A 19,932-nucleotide genomic window follows, 5' to 3' on the forward strand; every position below is an offset into this window, starting at 1 on the left:
CTTCTTCACAAACCATTGAGTAACTTGAATTAATTAATTTACTGAATTTAATTTTAATTAGCAAAATTATTTCTTACAATATATAACACTGTTACTTTTAAACTTCACTTGCAATATTAAAAAAGGTACTGCCCACTGCAAATTAGGAAAAAAACATTTTTAATTTTTCTTTTAATATAAGATCTGCCCAAAGTAAATTGTGATTGTGCAAAATACCTCTTCTTGGAGCAGAAGAAAATCAGAAATATAGTTTATACAAACCAGTTTTGTGCTCTCAAGAAGGGCATCAAAGCAGGCTTGTTTTCCTGGACTGAAGATCACAGGGGCAGGAAAGTGCTACCACAGGCATCTATGACAGGAAGGAATAAATTATTTTCTTCAGGGTACTTTGGACAGAAGAGAAAGAAGTTAAAACTGAGGGGGACACCCCTAGCAATTACACAGAATTGGATTATTTACTACTGGAGATGAGGCTTGGTTTGAAGCCAAATGTTCACAGGAAGAGCATGTAGAGGGCAGGAAGGAGAACTGATTAACTACCTAGGGACAGTGTCAAACAAAAAGATGTTGCAAAGAGAATGATTGGAAAACCCATGAAGCGTGGGAGCACCCAACTTCAAAAACCGACTGGGAAAATTCTTTTCCATGTAAGGTTTCTTTAGTTTCTTTTTAATGTATCTTTCCATAACAATACTGTCATCATCAAACTCGAGTTGATGCACAGAAATCTTGTTTCTGTCATTAAAAAAATTAAATATGTTTCACTGTCTGTATGCTCATTAGAAAAGAATGTTTCACTTACATGTTAGCTAATACTTTTCCTAATGACTGAGATGATAGTAAAACCCCTTTTCAAGACTTTGTTTTTACTTAACAACTAGCAAATGGAAGTGACAACAGTCAGAATACTAAACTGACACCAGAAATGAGAATTTCCAAATAATGTGTAGATGTTGAAAGTACAATTTATGTCTTTGGATATATTACTACAAAATTCATCATTGCTGAGCTATCATTGTGATGACATTTTGTAGAATAGCTTTTCATTATCAGGATGTTTTGTTTCCTTTGCTTATTTATTAGTTGTGTGGTTTGGCAGCAAGTATTGTAAAATAGTTCTCCAGAAGAAAGTATCACATATTTTCTTATTTTTTTTATGATTGGAGAGATATAAATGAAGGTCTTTCTCCTTTGCTGTACAACTAATATTCAAAGCAACAAATTGACTGACGTATCAGTGGTCCATCTTGTACTGGGTCGCAGGGAACTCCCCTCCAGCATTTGCCAATTCCTAAGACCAAGAGCTCAGCAATAGAATGACTTGACTTAGAACAAAACTTTCTCCAATCTGTATTCTATGGTTAGCGCCAGAAGCACAGGGTTTGTTTCCCCTCATTAAAAAAAAAAAAATAAATTAAACAAGCAAAGCAAAGCAAGGCCACTCTCAAAACACTATAAAATACCTAATCTTGTCTCACAAAGTTCTCTGGCCTTACTGTCACCATGACAATACATTTCAACAGGTATATTTATCAGTATAAATGTGTCACTCATCTACTAATTACGCTTATGGAAACAATTTATTGAAGGCAAGTTAGATAGCAAATTGGAATTAGAGGTCAGTGTGGTGAGAGGTGGACATTAACCAAGGAAAAAACAAAGGGATCCAAACACATCTGAACTGCAGATGGGGTTTAACTTCTTCACTTGGATCCAAACAGTAATGTCACTTCTGTAAAATGCCTGAAGAAGCATTCAGACTGAATATACTCAGGCCTTGGAGTTAAAATTTGAAATGCATGCACATAGGATTTAAACTGTGGATATATGTGCACATAGGATTTAAACACATAAGATTTAACCTACATGGTTAAATTAAAATACGTCAAGTTTCTGCCAGGAAAGCGTTGGTACATTGAGCATTGCTGCAGTGATTTCAGCAACAGTAATTTCAGCAACGGTAACAAAGGGAATATTCATTCATGGCAGAAAACTTTTAATATCGACATGAATGATGTGCAGAAATGGTTGAGAAGAGAAACATTTAAACCAAATGCATCTAAATGTTTGAGAATCTTTGGAGAATAGCCAGACACCTTTGTGTTACGCTTGAATATACTGCAGCAGGTCCCCTCCTTCTCACATTGCAGAGCTGCTTTGGCATTTGATGTGGTTACTATTAACCCCTCAGCCTCAAGTAAGTCAGGCAGCAGCTTCTGATGGACTTTTAAGAATATACACATGAATAGAATTGCATAAATAGCCAAGTCCCATACAATACAGGCCATACTTTGATACTCATTCAGCTAAGTATGCCAGCAGGAAAAGCAAGAGCAGAAAAAACATCAGAAATGGCAGACAAAATACAGCTTTCCAAAAGGACAAATAGTAAAATGAACTAATCTGCAGTCAGCAAAACAAATGTATTTCACTGCCTTATTGAGATTCACCTGAAAACTACCTGAAATACCAGGCTCTCAAGTGTATGCTGATTACATTCTGTTGGCACTCCTATGAAAACCAAAAGAATTTTCTCTATCTATAAGTTTGTATATTATAGCAAATAGATTGCTGCCCACTCAATGCCATTTATTTTCTCTTAATTGTGAAATTCTAAATAAAGCTGTCATTCTCCCTCATAAAAACTGGCAGCCCAACCCCCATATTCACTAAACAAAGGGTCCTTAATAAAACCACTTTTCCTTTTCTTAATCAGTTGGTTTCAAAACAATTTTTTTTATCCCTTTTCAGACAACCCGTTCTTACCCCAATTAAAATGTTCAGTTTTGTACTCTGTATTCAGAAGTGGTCTCCCAGTTAAGTCTGTCAGTTCTTCCAGCTGCCCATCCCTCCTCACAAAATTGTATCTACAGCTGCCTGTTCCCAAAGAAGTATGTCTCCAAAATTCTCATCTATGAAAACGTTACTCATATAGGTAAGAAGATAAAACTAGGATACCAGATGTCAAGAAGTATGGGGAACTGCAGTTACTTTTAGAAATATACATACTGTCAGACTACATAGGATCTAAATAGCATCTTGAAAGCATGGGAAAATTAATGAACTAGAAGAAACGGGCCTTTATTAAAATACCAGACAGTGTAAAGGAATGTTTTCAGAGCTACACAGAAATGACAGAAAAGCTGGTGTCTTGGAGAAAATTAAACCACAGACTTCCTACTGTTTCAGAGCAAAGTATGACAAACATGAGCACCAGAGAAAATGTCATTAAAGTTATATGTGGGAAAAGCTCTAAGTGTGTATCAGTCAAGATAATATCAGTGGGAAAATGGCTTCAAACCACCAGTGGGTAAAACAGCAAGATATACTTAGAAGCATATGCTCACCTTGAATAAATAATGCAGAAAGGAAAAGATTTAAGTAATCAGTTTGCATGTTTCGTGATTCCCAGAAAGCTTTTCAGCCCATCTTGTGTGAAAGTGCATGCTGGGGCATAGCTATGGCTGTTGCTGTCAGGGTGTATTCTCATGGAAATTTCTAACTGAATCACTCAGTGGGCACATTTACATGGCAAAAAGCTGTAGAAAATACTCCCAAAGACAGAGGAAAGTTATACTGCCAAAACTGTTAAGCCCTAAGTGGGTTTCCAAATAAAATTCATTTGCTCTATTGGGTGCCACTTGAATGAGTCAACAATAAACTAAGGCACTAGTTAAAGAAGGCCTTTTAATATGGAAAAGTATCTTTCAGTTTCTGAAACAGCAATCCCCTTGAGAATAAACTGAAAGGTGAGACTTGTGAAAGGCTTTGTCCAGTTTCAACCCAGTGCCTTTCATATGTTTAGAGATGCATTCTACTGTTGCTGCATATCAAGTTTGTGGCTTTAGTGTGGTTTTCATCAGTTGCACAGAGCAAAAGAAACATTTCTTTGGACTTTAGACAGCTTTTTAACATTTTCCGTATTGTGGTTAACCTTCTAACATACAGACCCATTCATGGACAACTTTCAATCCCTCTCTTATTAACCTCATCTCATGCCTTTTCCTTCAGAAGTTCATCTGTTTGAGTACATGAAAAGTCCACAGAAGGTAAGATTAAAATGAACTTCCTTCAGTGGAGGGCTGTTGTGGAGGTTATAATTAATTTCATACAGCAATGTGTCTTTGGAGGCCAACTGTTATATTTGGGGTGTATGGCTGACATATTATTGATGGTGACTTCAGGAAACAAAAATCTGTGGTAAAAGCAAGTATATACAACCTCTTTGATTGTGATGAATGCCACAAGACATTGGAATTGTAAATACATGCTGGGTTAAATTGTTTCTTCTCTAAAAATACCAGTGCAATACCAGATGTGAATCTTGAATCTTAGGGAATTTAGTTACTTGAGCTCCCCCAAATATTCCAGAAAATAATTTCAGCGTTATTAAACAGCTGTTATGGAATTGGCCCTCTTGTCCTTCACCTCTAACTCGTTTTCTGTAGGAATGTTTTCTCTTTGGTTACATAAAAAGTGAGAGCATTTAATACCTTAACAAAAACTATCAGCTGCTAAAACCTAACATGAACAACTCAGTCTGCTAAGGTTCACCCTTAACTACCACAACCAAAAGACCTCCACTGTTTTTTTGCCTATGTGATTCTGTGATTCTCTCTGTGCTGTTTCATGGGCACTGTGATAACATTTCAAATGTGTTAGCCATGATGCCTTTTGGTCACATTTTACCCACTTAGCAAGCTGAAAACTAGTCTGAGAGCCTAGTTTGAGAAGGGAGCAGTATTTTCAACAAACACACATTTCAAAATCCCACATCTTGAAAAGTGCCACACCCTCTAATTTCCTATTAAATGGAAAAGTCCTTAGGTAATATCACCCTCTTTTCTATTTATATATTTAAATGCTTAATTACAACCTTTCTATCGTATGTGTAAAAAAACCCATTTTCCACCTCATACCAAAGCTTCCCAGCTTTCACCAGCTTTACAATGGAGATTCAGAAGATGGAATTAGTTTCATTAACTCATGCTTTAAAAGTATGCATCAGATTGATGTTTGGTGATGTTTGCGGGCACAGATTATGTTGTTGGGGGCTTTATCTTTTTGGTGAGACATAGACCAAAAGCTCAGTTGCAGTTGTGGTGGTCTTAAATTCTGCCTAATATTTCATTTGATTACAACTCAGTTCTTTAAAATTCTTTGTTTTCTGTTTAAATGCTTTGGTGCTACTTAAATTTTCTGTTTACAGAACATAAACTTTGACAAACAACAGCAAGAATTAACATATACTGAATATGTGAGAAGAGTCATATCCATCATCCTCACAAGCACAGCTAAAATTCGCTGCCAGATCTCAATATTCATAGCAGTATTTGAAAAAAAAAAAAAAACAAAACAAACCTAAACCCCACCCATCTGCCACGAAAGGAGTTTTTCACGTTGATCTTTTTCTAGTCAAACAGGGTAGGTGGATAATAGCATTGAAAAGACGGAGTGAAAAACAGGTTAAGTTTTAAATAACATAAATGGTAGCAGCATAGAGACAAGCTTGCTTTCATCAGTCACCCGGCATTAGACAATTTCAAAACCTGGCAGCCAATAGTGTTTTTCTTAGCTCGTGATATTTGAAGGACACTGATAAATACATCAAACAGAATTCAGAGCATGCATTGCAGAAGTGCTAGTTAAAGCTAAAGTTGGCATTCAATCTCTTTATCAAACATGAGACATACAGGCTCTCTCCTATCAAATTCACGGTAATTTTGCACATAGAATGAATATTCTGAGGATTTACAAATAAAAGTGTTCATTAAAATCTAGTCTCTAAACCAAAATGGTCACCTACTCCACACCAAATATTTAATGTAAGTCAAATTGCATGGTGAGCTTGCAGTGCTCATGTTGTTTTGTTGTTTCTAAAATTTAACATTAAAAATATAAAATGTTACATTTCATAGAGGAGTCTTATTAAAACCAACCAAACAAAAACCAAACAACTTCTCCATGAAGGACATGAACAAATCTACAGTCCCAAATTTTGACCTTTATTCTCTTTTTATACACCTGCTTTAACCTTCCTGTTGCTATCCATGTTCCTTTATGCACAGAAGTGCATACATATGCCCGAATAACAACTTCCTTCTGCTTTCTGTGGCCATATTACCTCACTTTAAACTATTTCAGCCTAAGTTCTTTTATCTTCCTGAAGTGTGACCCCTATTGAAATAATTTTTTTTTGCCCTCTTTAGTTTTCTTATAGGCCGCTTTAGGTACTGGAAGGCTGTTATAAGGTCTCTGTATAAATAATTTCTCTGTGTAGTTTCCCTGTACACAACCTTTAAAACATCATTCTTTTCCCTAAAACTACTGTTTAGAGGACAACAGAGAAGACTTAATGTATTTGTTCAGGTATTTTTTTTGTCCTGTTTTCATATACTTATGATGAAATAAAAAATTTCTCCTTGCATGGGACTTGCAGGTTATCTTCCAATAAATATTTGTACAGCAATGATACATGCTAATGAAAAACAAATGGAAGTCCTTGAAAATGATGACAGGCTCCTTAGCCCAAGCAGCTAGTTACTAAATCTGCCAACTGTATCATTAAATCATCATATATAGTCTTTATCAAAATGCTGCGACATATCAAAAATAATAAACCAAACTCAGTTGTTTTACATTTTATGTATTTTACATTTGAAATATCAAGAAATATATTAATTGTTTGTTTAACGCTATCTGGAAAGAGTGGGTAAAAAATGTAACACAACACACTTCCAAGGAAGAAAGGTAAGAAAGATTTGGAAACAGCTTTACAATGAATGCTTTAAAGATGAAAGATAATTACTTCTATCAAAGTTCTGAATGCTTCAGTTGCCATAAAAGGGAACAGTAAACCTCTGGCAAATGTGTGGGAAGATGTGACTAAGTGAAAAGGTTTGCATCTGGAAATAAACTTTTCACTTAGGATGTTGCAGTGCTTTGAAGATAAGAAATCCCGACATAGCTGCAGGTACAGTTGATCCCTGAGGGTAACTTGCAGCCCAAGATGTGGAGGGGGTACAGTGTCTCCTGCCAAAGAGGGTGGAGGCTTGTCCTGATGATGCCAGGCTCTGGGGAGGAATTCCCCTCAGCAGGCACAGACTGGTACTCCTCTCCAATGGCAGCTGACAACCAGCACGCTCTTCCAGAGAAAGGAGCTACAGAACCCAGCAGACTGAGTCTTTTTCTCAGTGTATTTAACAAGTCTTTTGTGACTTTAAGCAGCTGCATGATTTCAGTCCAGACCGGAGAGCAATTATTTTACATGTATCTAAAACTCCACTCTTTTCCCAAGGATGGCAGTTCCTATCCTAGCCAACAAGAGCCACAGATGCTTATACAACACACTGTAGTCTTTTGAAAGAAGGTATAAACTTTGACCTATAAAAGGAGGCTAAAGTTTATTTCTGTCCTTTTCCTTAGGCATTTGGTCTTGTAGATGTTTGTACCACCATGCAGTACATATTGGGTCAAAAACTAAGGAATCATTTGGATGGAAGGCATGATACAGTTGTAAAAAAAAATATTATCCTTGTTCCCCAAATGTCATATAATCTCTAAGAGAAAAAATTGTTTCTGTGAGAAATATCATTGCTTCTGAAAGACTAACACTGATGAATGAAAACAGCTGAACAACACCCTACCCAATCTAAATATTTTTAACTCCTTGAGACAATGGTTTTTGAAACTAGATATTTTTCTTATGCATCTCAGCTGTACAGAGAAGAGAGGAAAAGGAAAAGAGAGGAAAGGACAAGACAAGACAGGGTTGATTCGTTACTTATATCGAAACATACCATTTTATACTAACTTCAGTACTTGGAAAACCGTTGAGTGTTAAAATATAAAATGAGGGGGGTTTTAACAGTGAGAGGTTTATGATCTTCATTGACTGCTGAGTGGTGCTGAGGGTGTCAGACTCAGTGTAAAGCTACAGACACTGTTTACTGTGCAGTAAGCTGGACTAATGATTCATGGTGTGTCAGCTACTCCACTGAAATTTCCCAAGTTTTCAGTTTGCAAATGTTTAACCTACAGAAAATACGACGAGTAAGTTTTCTTACTTATTTACTTTGAGTAATAACATGCACACAGTTATTTCAAAACAACTGAATCAGAAACTAGCTTAATCTATAGTGACTTTTTCATGTAGCAACAGCTGTAATGCAGTGTATTTTGCAATAGATTTATTAGTTTTTCTGGACAAGGTCACATAAATAATTTTGTCTCTATAAAAAACCACATTTATTGTGGCTTTGCTAAAACATTAAACTTGAAGTATTGAGAACTTAAAAGATCCATTTAAACTTTAACATGGCTTCATTTTGTTTAGCTCACTTCCAAGATAAGAAGAGATTTAACACTATATAGAAATTTTTTCAGTTACCTAAACTGAAACAAATACCAGATGTTTCAACAACTCGGACACAAAACACTTTAAAACTAGATCATTTTGTCTCCAAGACTTTCCTTTTAATTTTTATTTAACCTCAGAAACCTTTACAGCTTCTCCTAAAGCAGGTTTACCTACCCTGCACTACAACTTTTATTTGATTACCAAGTAGTTAGCTGCAGCCAGTAATGTTAGATAAAATCTAATGGGACAATAACCCCTATGCTTCTTCCATCTTTCAAAGGAATGGCTTTACTGTAGAAGAGTCAAACTTACATCCACCAGCAACACAATCAATACTTGAAAATTTGCCAGTCTTTTAATATTAGATTTGCTTAGGGCACAGTAGAAACATGAGAAGTCTCCAGCAGAAATATGTGTAGATTCTTCTAGCTTTTAAGAAGCATGTCAACTACCTTATCTGGTGACCAATTAGCTGATGATAGAAATGCCTCATGAAAAATCCTCTAGTGATACATTTTTAAACTCTTTGCTGCTAGAATCTTTTTCTCTACAAAATGTATAGGTTTAAATCTCACTGAAGCATAGGAAGAAAATAATTATTTCGAAACACTGCTAAATCATATTGTGGAGGGCAGGTGACAAGACATTAACTTAGAGTATCAGTATTTCAATGTAAGGTGCTGTTATCCAGCACAAATACCTCCAGGGACAGAGCCTAAGTTTTGGAAAATACACAGAGATATATGCACACTCATGTGCAGACACATAGAGTCATAGCTGTACACAGACATGCAGGCAGAAACACACACGTATGCCCATATATTCATGACCAAAAATGCACAGGCTCATGTGCACACATGCATACACACGTATCGAGATCAAGAAGGCAGCAAACCTTCTGGACCTAGCAGAGAAGAATGCTGAAAAACACCCATCTGGCCTGAAATCTCAGAACCACAGAAAACTATGGTTCCTTTTGTCCCAAGGAACACAAAACCAAAATTACAGAATGAGACACTTGTTATTCCCATTTCAATACTAATGTTCTTCCCATTTCAATTTCCAATGGCTCTCCCAAGGGATTTTTACTTTGTTTTTAGGATCTCTGTGTATGCATCAGCCTGTACAGTTCCTTCCCTTAGTATTCTTCCTTTTAGATTCCCATTTATTTGCTCTGCCTTTGGCTGTGGTTTCTCTTGTCAGTGGAAAACTAGATCTCGTGCCAAACCTACTGCCCAGCACATAGATCAATAGATGTGAAGTGAATCTGTGAGTGACACTGATATGAAGGGCTGAAGCAGCCCTTCTGCAGTGCTGTTGGGTCTATAAACCCAGAAGTGCAGCAGAAATGGGGACACTGTAGCAGAAATGGGAAAACGTGGCAGGACACAGTGGGCACCATAGGAGGAGTTTGGGTGCCTAGGCAGACACTACTGCCCCTGCAATCCGCCTGGATCTTTCCAAGGGAAAAGGCAAAGCCTTAGAGGGAAGCAGCTTCTGAGTTTGACCCATGGCATTACCTTGACCTAGCCCAGATTTCACAGGGACAGCAGACAAGATTAAATATCAGGCAAAATTAATAAAATCACAAGTTTAATTAGCAGCTACTACCAATATTAAATAGATACGGTTAAAGAACAGTGTTTCTGAATCACTAAGGTTCAAATATAATTGAAAATGTACTTGTGAGAAACAGTTTTTGCAAAGGCTGTGAAACTGTGAGGATTAGGCTGAAGTATCCAATGTGATCAATATCTTGCAATTGCATTAAGGCCTCAGGCAATGGGGGCCTACATTCCTTCCTATTTCCCATTTTCTGTTTTCTGTTTCTAGGCACCATCATAGGCAATCAGACATGAACAGAAAATGAATTTGCTACAAGCTAGTAGCATTGTAAGTGGCTTTGATATAAGTGGAACAAGGGTCGGTAACTTCTAAGCTCCGGTAGCCTGATAAGAATATTAAGTCTAACATTTATCCCCAGTGAGTGCTTGATTAGCCATACAGTGCTCTGCTGACAGAGTTCACTAAAAATACATTATGTTAATAACACTTGAGTGCCAGCAACACTGGGAAAGCCCAAGTCTTACACAAAGAACGAGTCATTATGGTATTTACCTGGCAGACACAGATATAAGCAAAAAAATGACTTCCTATTCCTGTTTGCAAAGATACAAGTAGAAATTGAGGTGATTTCTCAAAGCATGTAATGATTGGTAACAATAAAAAGAAATACCCTACACTAGCATGTGGGAAATAGAGTCGCTTTGTTTTTCAGATCAAGGAGCTGTTACTGAAGACAAATCACTTGCATATATTATGTTTAGTTGGTCTAAACTGCATCATATGGCGATTCACTAGTGCCTCTTTCTGCTTGGTTTAACACTGATCTTGTTTCCTCCTTGCTGTGTACTCAACACCATCCTTGTTGCGTACTCAACACCATAATCAGGGATGCCCACTGCAGTCCCATGGCTCCTGCCTTTTCCCCACTGCCACTGCCCTGCTACCTGTGGTCCTGCTGACAGAGTATTTGCCCTTGTCTAAAGGAAGGGTTTATATGCTGTCTCTCTTGGCATCAGCTACAGGTTTTACATACTCCAGCAACAACCCTAACTGTAATTCAATTCACAGAAGACAGTTGGGTGGAGAGGTTCAATGCTACTTCAGATTAACTCGCTGAATCTTAAAGCCTCTTCCCCACTGAAAACCACAGTCCCCTTCATTGTTCTTCTGTCCTCTACCATGGCTGCCAACGTGTAATTAGCAACCTGTCTGACTTCATACAGAAGACAGACGCGTTCTCAGCCGACTGCCTGGCTGCCAGCTATTGCACAGGCAATTGGTGTACAGTACTTGGCCATGACTCATAGCAAGGGCAAGCAATCATTTCACAGACATACAACTGAGACTTTTTCAAAACATGATCAAGCTTGGAAAAAAAACCCCACACACAATCTGGCCATTAGAGCTGGTCAAACTTTGGGTTTTTTCCCAAATCTCTTACTAGCCAAAAATGCTTTTTAAGCCCAGCCAAAATGAAGGAAAATGTGCTAAACAGTTTCTAAGAACAAAGATACATTTCAAAAGACAGTAGAATGTCTCTTCAATTTTAAAAATATTTGATTGTTTTAATATATTTAAAAGGTACTATAAATGTATTTGTTTTAGAATGTGTAAAACATTTTGGTATACCTGAAACATGTCTTTATTTTCAGTTCTTTATTTTGCCAGGAAATAGAACAATACGGATAACTTGGGACCTTACCAGTTTTAAGAATATTGACAATGAGCCAAAACCCTCAGCTACTCACAGTCAACTATTACAAGCCACCAGACTATTCCAATGCAAAGGTACAAAAGAGCTAAGTAATCTGATCTATTGTAGCTGCTTGTATGTGAAGTAGCAATGTGAGAAAGGTCCAGGCAACTGAGAAAAGCAAGCACTTGCATGCCACAATTTGTATCATACTAATGTAAATGCCTGAAATAGGTCAGATGAATCATGCCTTAAAAATGCTCATTTCTCTGCACTGACTAGAGGGGAGACACAGATGACTAGTGCTGGTGTAGCCTTCTACTTCATCAGTGCCAACAGTGAGGTGAGATTAATTTCTGCCTATTCACTAAAAAAAATAATATTTTGATGTGAAAGACCCAAAACATGGGGCCAGAAACTGGAAGGACTGGTGAATGGAAAGGGCATAAATTCTTGTAAGTGACTCTGGCATTCAACATTTCAAGTCTTACTTATTCTCCTGTGTTTATCCTTTTTTCTCACCTTTTCTTCCATTTAACCCTTTCATCTTTGTTTTTATTTCCTACCATTCTTCTGTCATTTTTCAAGCCACACAGCTTGATAGCTGTTTTTCAGAAGCTGCTGTTGACAGTGACCACCTGCTTTTGTCATCTGCTTGCTGTCTTTCATCACCATTGGAAAACAAAAGAAGACACTCTGAAAACCATGAGCACTTATGCATAGTAGGGTATGGGAAATCTCCCAAACTGGCAAATAGGCAAACTGTACCACTGTGAGAAACAAATGTCATTAGATGTGGCTGCAAACAAGGATTGCTCTGGTTCTTTTCAGACTTTAACCCTAAAATGCCACCTTTATTATCCTCCATTTTCATTGTATTGTCTACACCCAGACCTGCCTTTGAAATTTTGTTATGAAATCAAGTATTCCAGGAACCTCAACCTCATCTTTTTTTCTCTCTGCCTTGTGTGAATTCCATACACAGTATTTTCAGCTTTATGTTCATCTAGTTTCCTTGCAAACAAGGCAATAAAGTCCTTAGTGGTGCCTTAGAAGATTCTTTCTTTGGCCTAAATATGGCCAATGGTTTCACGGTTGACTTCCATATTAACAGGACAATGAGCAAATTTGAAAAATATAACGCAAGCAGAAAGAGAGTTGTGTGCAGAGTTAATACCACTACTTCAGCGCGCATTCTTCATTGTAGATATATATGTATACAAACACTGTATCCACCTCTTAAATTTCATTGCACTTTTAGCTAGAGCTTTCTGATGATGCTGATTATTCCCTACAAAAATACAGTAAAGATCGCAACAAAAATTAAGGGCAATCTCTATTACTCCTTTCTGTACAAAAACATGTATTTGACTATACCTCTGAAGAAAAAGAACAATGCCTGTATCACCTCACTCCATAAACGCAGTTTACAAGCACCAGACAACTAAACAGAAAATATAATTCCAATGGAACACACTGTACTCCTGCAAGACCGAACTACTGATCATTTTGTCTGGCTGTACGGAAAGTTAAAGCAAGCTGAAAGTTTTCAATCTATAGTGATAGTACACTTAAGCAGCAGAAAATTATATACTTACTGTTCCACTCCAGCTGTGTGTGTTATATGAAGTACAATGAACTCTAGTAAAAGAAGAAATGAAAACAGGTGGTAAATAATCAAGCTATAATCTTCATTAGCCTAGGTATTTCTTCTACCATTTTGTAGGCAATAAGCCACATGCACTGTTAATGCCTTTTATCTACTACCATCCTTTATTTTTGACCATTTGTATCAGGAATATTTCTCTTTAAACTTTCCCTTATTCTTCCTTTTTTCTTTCCCTTCTGGGATTCTGATACTGTTATTCACCAAATTTACTACCAGATTTAAACACACTTTGGCTTATAAAATTAATTATCCATCACTATAAACATATCACTGTAAGTTCTCTTTCTAATCAAATGAAAATCTATCCTGTTATCACTGCCTTTTTCCTGATAAATTCTGTTAATTCTAGGAATACAGGACAGGGTAGAAATTTCTCCTGAGCTCTTACAAACCTGAAAGTACACACTTGGATACATGCAAACTGCATTTAAGGAAGAATAGTAAGGATTTGGTAAATTCCTGCACAGATTTCTAAGAATTTCATCAAGGTAAGTGTATAGAGACTTCAGTAGACACTGAACATGAAGCAAATTAAAGGCAACGCAGAATGAGCTTTTAGGAAAGCAAACCATCAGCTAAATGCATAAAAATTACTTCTATGGAAAATGGGGACTTTGGTCCTTTTTTATGATTATTTAAAATCTCTTATCATCTGTCTTCTTCATAGTTCTGTGCTGTACTCTTGGCAATAACTGTGAGCATGTTAGACTCAGAAACAGTAATTAGTATCTGTTCATACAAATGTTCTGGCCTGTTTTTTCTCATTACTCAAACTCTATACACGAGACATGTTTAGAAGCATAAATTGTTTTCCTACTGCGCTTCTAATTAACACTTCCATTAAGACCTAGGCAGAGAGCATGGAACATACTGAAATAAACTGCTGTTTACAGAAATGATAATAAAATGTATACAAATATGTCCTGCAAAGTGCAATCAAGCCAGCTTGTGTGACATGTGGATGTGTTTCTCCTGTGTATGTAGGCACAAACAGATGTGGTACACTCACATGCAAGACTAATTTGTTCATTAACATTAAAAAAAACTAGATGAATAACAGTCCATTAATTTTTATAATTACTTCTTGCATTCCCATATCATTGCTCAAGTTATTTTCTGAAGCCCTTGGTAGCTTCAGATTGGCTCCTTGTCATGATTGTACTGGATTCTTTAGTTACTATCCACTGGTTTTGCATTTGCTCGGATTTACTTGGATTTTTATACTTATACACTTCTTAATGGCCTCTACCCCCCTTCTTACTCTATATGAAATTAGAATTAATCTTAAATTAAGATAAATAGTAACATTTTAGCTTTTTTTTTTCCCCATCTTGAAAGGCAGAACAAATTGATCAAATGGCTTGCTAAGTATCATAAATAGATCTGGATTTCTAGAAGAGCTGATTTACATCTTTGAATAAAAAAATGAACAATATTTTCAATTTTCCACATATTCAATACAAAACAAAGTAAGAAAAAATTCCTAGCAACTTTAACTGTATCTTCACCTCCAGAAATCCCATTGTGAGACTTGAGTTAATCCACAAGGAAAGAGATTAAATAGTCTTGTGAACTAAAGTGCAATAAGATGATCTTAAGGTCCTTTCCAACCCTAACTATTCTATGATTCTATAAGCTTTGCACTATGAGAGTAATTCTGAAAGCTTGACAATTAACTCAGAAAAGTGATAGGGGGATACAGTGATAGGAGGATGTTGTCTTTGTTTTTAATTACATTTTATTGAAGAACTAAGTGATAAGCATCAAAAGACAAGATTGTTTTGGATCATCAAAGACAGGGGAGTTTGTTTGTTCTGTGAATGCAGGCAAACTAAAAGAGCTTTTCCTGTGTTTACCTGAGTAATTAATTAAAGACCAAATTGCATTTGAGCTAGCAGGCTGCAGTTAATTGGAGTTATGTGCATTCAGTGAACTTAGTGATTTGAAGTAAAAAGGATTTACAGTGTAGGTGACAACCCTTTTCAGGAAACTATCACAGAAAAGACTGCATTTTAGAAAGCAGCTTCCAGACGATATAATTTAGATGGAGAGCTTTCTCTTGTAGTTAAAGCTTGAAAGCGGAAAAAGTATGGGTTTAACTGAGCAGAATGCTTTGAAAAAGTTCAGTTAAACAAGTTTTAAATATGGGATTCAGACATGTAGCCTATTGCTATTATTTTTTAACAGGTAAGATCAGTGAATTCAGAGAAGTTTGTCAGTCTAATCCAAGGAAAATTAAATTTGCAGGGACAGACAAATCATAATTTCTAAAGTTATTATCATGCCTATATTTCTAATATATCTCGCTAAGGACTGGACACATATTGTGATGCTCTTGATCCTACGTAGTAGCAATATTCTACTGCTATTATCAAATAATAGTTAAGACAATTTGCTTTCATATCTTCTACTGCCGATGTCAGGAATTATCAGCATTTGTAATTCTGTTGGTTATTTTATTTTCCAGACCTGCCTGAATATTTTCACCAATGTGTTCTTATGTAGACCTATGGCAATACTGGTGATCAAAGACATCCAGTGGACAAAGCCCTCTGGGATAAAGGACAAACAGAAAAGATGTGCCCCTTCATCCTGATGAATGCTGTTAAGTTAAACAGACAAGCCTCTTCTCGCCTCCTTGCTTGTTCTTGTAAACCTAAAATTATTTTCTCTTCTTTCTTTTAACTAAACAATTTTTTACTTATGCAGGAACAAATTCAAAATAAAGATGAGGAAGTGTTCTTCCTCCCTGCCTGAAATAAATAACATACACTCTTTCTTAGATCTAGATATTACCAAATAACAATGAGCTGATCAGACTGTAAACACAATACACCTCATAAATTTGTGCACTATTCATCTTATTAGTCTGGAAGGTCTGTTAAATTCAGCTATTTCTCCTTCACGCCCTTTTTTTCCTCCAAGGTTCAAAACAACTTGAGTTCTTTTACTAAATAACTTCATTATGCACTGCTGTAAGATAAATGAATTCTCAGTCACTCCGTCTTCTCCTTGATCTGCGCCTAAACATCCTTTTTCCATATTGCTTGGAGTTCATGTTACCATTGACTAGTTGACATTTCCACCGTATTTTTTTTTAATAACAAAAAATGCAAAATGGCACAGTTGGTTCCATTTCACTTGGAGTTGTTTACCTTATATTATTTTTTTCTTAAATAATTCTGAGTAGATAAAAAATTATTCATTGTTCTCTGCTTCTAAAAACCATAATTTTATTCAGTCTTCTAATAATGATTTTTATAGACAGTTGCAGAATTCTTTGTTCAAAGTCAATAGTCACCAATGTTGATGATCTGTACTGGTATTTCTACATGCTTTCAAGCATAAATTGTAATCAAAGTAGTATATAAAATTGTCATCGCTAGGTTAGAGAGCAGACCTGAATGCCTTTACTGTGAGCCTTACTACTGAAATGTCTTCAATGCTTTGTAGGAGGTAGTAAGGTATTTTGACAGTTTTATTTTTAGCCTATCTGTTGGGACTAAAATTGTGCAGTGCATTGGAAAACTTCTTTCAGCCTCAAGTGCAGTGGGTGTCTGCAGAGGCTGCAGTATAAGCTGTGCTTAAGTTGTTATGGGCTATATTCCCAGTGGCTTCCTTTACAATTTGATAAACCTAGAGATCCATTACATTTTAATATGCAGTTCATGAGTTCATAGGAAAAGCTGGTTCACATTAGTAATAAGACACACATTTACACACTGGACTGTAACCATTTCATATTACCAGATATTTACAAAGAAACATAGATCTATAGTTTTTCAAGTTGTATTGTAAAAAGTAGCATAGGGTCATAGGGTGCCATTTTTTCAAAGAGCTCTCAATTTAAGTCAATAAGGAACTGTACTGAAAAACTGGACGCCTATTTTTGGTTTAAATCAGAGCAAATTCTGCCATGCTTTCTCTCACTGAATATGGCCTTGCAGTGTGAATGATAGTAACGAAACTTTGGGAAACTGTTGCTTTACATTTAAAGCACCTAAATACCATATAGCCAATGGTCATTTAATGTAGCTTCATGAGCCACATGTAGACAAGCTATAAAAATATATGTATTTGTATACGCATCTATAAATACTCACACAAATATTATAAGAGTGCATTCTCACTGTTAGTTGAATTGTCAAACTGCATACTTCTTTCTTCCACTTCCAAAACTGCTGAATACAACCACGTGAGGCCAAAAAGCTCAAAGCAATACCATTATTAAGCAGAAAGCAATTACCTAGTGATGACTGACATTCAGTAACAGACATTTTGATAAATACAAATAATGTTCTTTTCTCTGTTTATGTATAAACAACAGCATTCTTTTAAAGATATGAGAAATTTTCAAGGAAAGTACTGGTTTACAGCACTGTCAGTGGCTCTTCCAGAGCTTTAGCAACATCTTTTCTAAATAGTTTAATTTTCTTTCCTTATTTCATGGTTCTTTTAATTACTTATTGGGATAAAGCCATAAGGTCAACCGTTATTCATTGCACAAATTTGTGAATTACATCAAGTCACTGAAAAAATTGTTAACAAAAGAAAAAACAGTCTTCTAAGTAATGCCATTTATTTCCAATGGAGCTGAGAAGACTCAAATAAAAGCAATAAAAAAATTAGGGTAAAGAAAATAGAAATACGTTCTAAACTGATTTCTTTTGGTTGGAAGATCTAGTTAACAAATTTTCATGTAATAATACCTACAGAAACCATGAGCAAGGGTTGAAACCAGCTCATTGAAACGCTACTCCTAATTCCTAGTTCAGAACAGCAACATATTGTATTGAACAATTATATTTCTTGAATTTGGAACCCTTTAAGAAACCACAACATTCACATTAGAATTCTCATGGCAAGGTCTTGTAAGCAGAAGAACATTTTACTCTTAACAACTGGGTTGATACATACTTTTATCAGCAATACTATTTCTCTGAAGAGAAAAGGATTAGTGAGGTTAGCATGACACATTTTCATAGGACCATAGCTGTATCACTACTTTTACCGGCATAATTATATCAGTTGTAGTGTGTACTTAATATTATTTACAAAACAGGTTCACAAGTGGCATTTGTTAAATCAAGGAATTCAGGAAAAGTAGTAGATACACTCAGAGTACTGAATATTTAAGCAATCTGAAGAGCCAGATTTACTCCAAATAACAAAATGGTGCTCTGGCAGACTTTATGCAAAGAAAAGAGATTTAGTTAATTTTAGTAATTAAATATAATATGGTTTTTATAGAGAACTAATATTTTGTATTAAGAATCCTGTGAATATATTATTTCCCAACATAACACTTCTGCAGAATTCATTGAATGTATGTTTCTGAGTTCATGCAAGAAAATACGTACACAAAGGATTTTTGTACTTTTCATGATCCAAAATTAATATTAAATGAATGTGTTTGATTCCCAGGCTTCCATGGGCAAGAGACTTCAAATATTTCCTCTCCTGAAACTATCATGATCTGTGGAATTGGCTGACAAAGCAAATTCTAACTGGTGGAAATAGTTCTTCACTAATGATTCATAATCATTACATTCTTCCTTCAAGATTTGTATTGAAGGTATCTAGACAAACCAGCAGGGATAAATTCAAAGAAATGGAAACAGTACAATTCATAGTGTGCTTTGTGGGAGCAAAATCCCAATCCCAACATCCTAAAACAATAAAAACACAGACTAACTGACCTGATTGACAATGGGCTCACAACAAGCATATCCCCAAGCGGAAAATAAGGCTTCTAACATTTAGGTAAAATAGATGCAGAAATTAAATTAAAAATAGAAACCTTCAGTGAATTGCCAGCCCATTCCTAGCCTTCAAATGGAGGTGTGCATTTGGGAAAGTTATCGGTGGAATTTCCCTGCATAACACAGGAATTAGGCACTGGAAAGTCAGACTGGTGTTACAAGCTTCCTTGGAGGGCAGAGGAAGAGGAGAGGGAGAGGAAACAAAATATGGATGATTAATTCTAGGCACAAAATCCAGCTAGCAGGCACATTTTCTTATATGGCTTGTGTAGGCCTGTATAGATAATTCAGATATCATGACGCCAAGTCACATAATATATAAAACCTCAATTATACTCATCATCTCATATTTTGGCCAATCCAACATTTGGCGTCATTCCATCCTATGGGATCATTTTCATGTAAGTCAGGCCAGAAAGTTTAGTGAAACTTCAGGAGAAATTGTTCCTAGGATAAGAGCTATGCAGAGCCCCAGGTGTGTTCCAAGTCCAGAGTTCCTTTAAAGGCATAACAATATGAGAAGTTACTCTTAATGTAATTTGGGGATAAATTATATTTGTTGCTCCTGGATTTGGAGTGTAGAAAGAAGCAAGAGACACAAAGGGATTCTCTCATACACACTTAACAGATTCCAGGACACAATTTTGCTGCATACCTCCATAGCAAGAAAATGATGCTTCATAAATTATATCTAGAAATGGAAAACACATGAAAAAGACCTATGCAGTGCACCAAATAATACAGGTGCAAACTATCCTCTGTATTTTCTGTACATTAAAAAAAAAAAAGGTCTAAAAACCTCACAAACCCCCGTTTGCTACATTAACAAACTGCTGGTAACACTAAGCTTGATCCACAGGAACTGAATTGCACTGGACAACTT

At 36.1% G+C, this 19,932-nt stretch overlaps 1 long non-coding RNA gene across 1 annotated transcript in view; it reads right to left on the bottom strand.

Moving 5' to 3' along the window:
* Positions 1–303: 303 nt before the first annotated feature.
* Positions 304–19,932, bottom strand: part of LOC136012565 (uncharacterized) — a 57,970-nt gene continuing 38,341 nt past the window's right edge. The window contains exons 2-3 of the long non-coding RNA XR_010611821.1: positions 13,217–13,259; positions 304–349 (exon numbers count right to left, since the gene is read on the bottom strand). This is a non-coding gene — a long non-coding RNA (uncharacterized LOC136012565). The remainder of the gene's footprint in view (positions 350–13,216; positions 13,260–19,932) is intronic.

The sequence above is a fragment of the Lathamus discolor genome, chromosome 4 (assembly GCF_037157495.1).
Source record: "Lathamus discolor isolate bLatDis1 chromosome 4, bLatDis1.hap1, whole genome shotgun sequence".
NCBI classification, from domain to species: domain Eukaryota; kingdom Metazoa; phylum Chordata; class Aves; order Psittaciformes; family Psittacidae; genus Lathamus; species Lathamus discolor.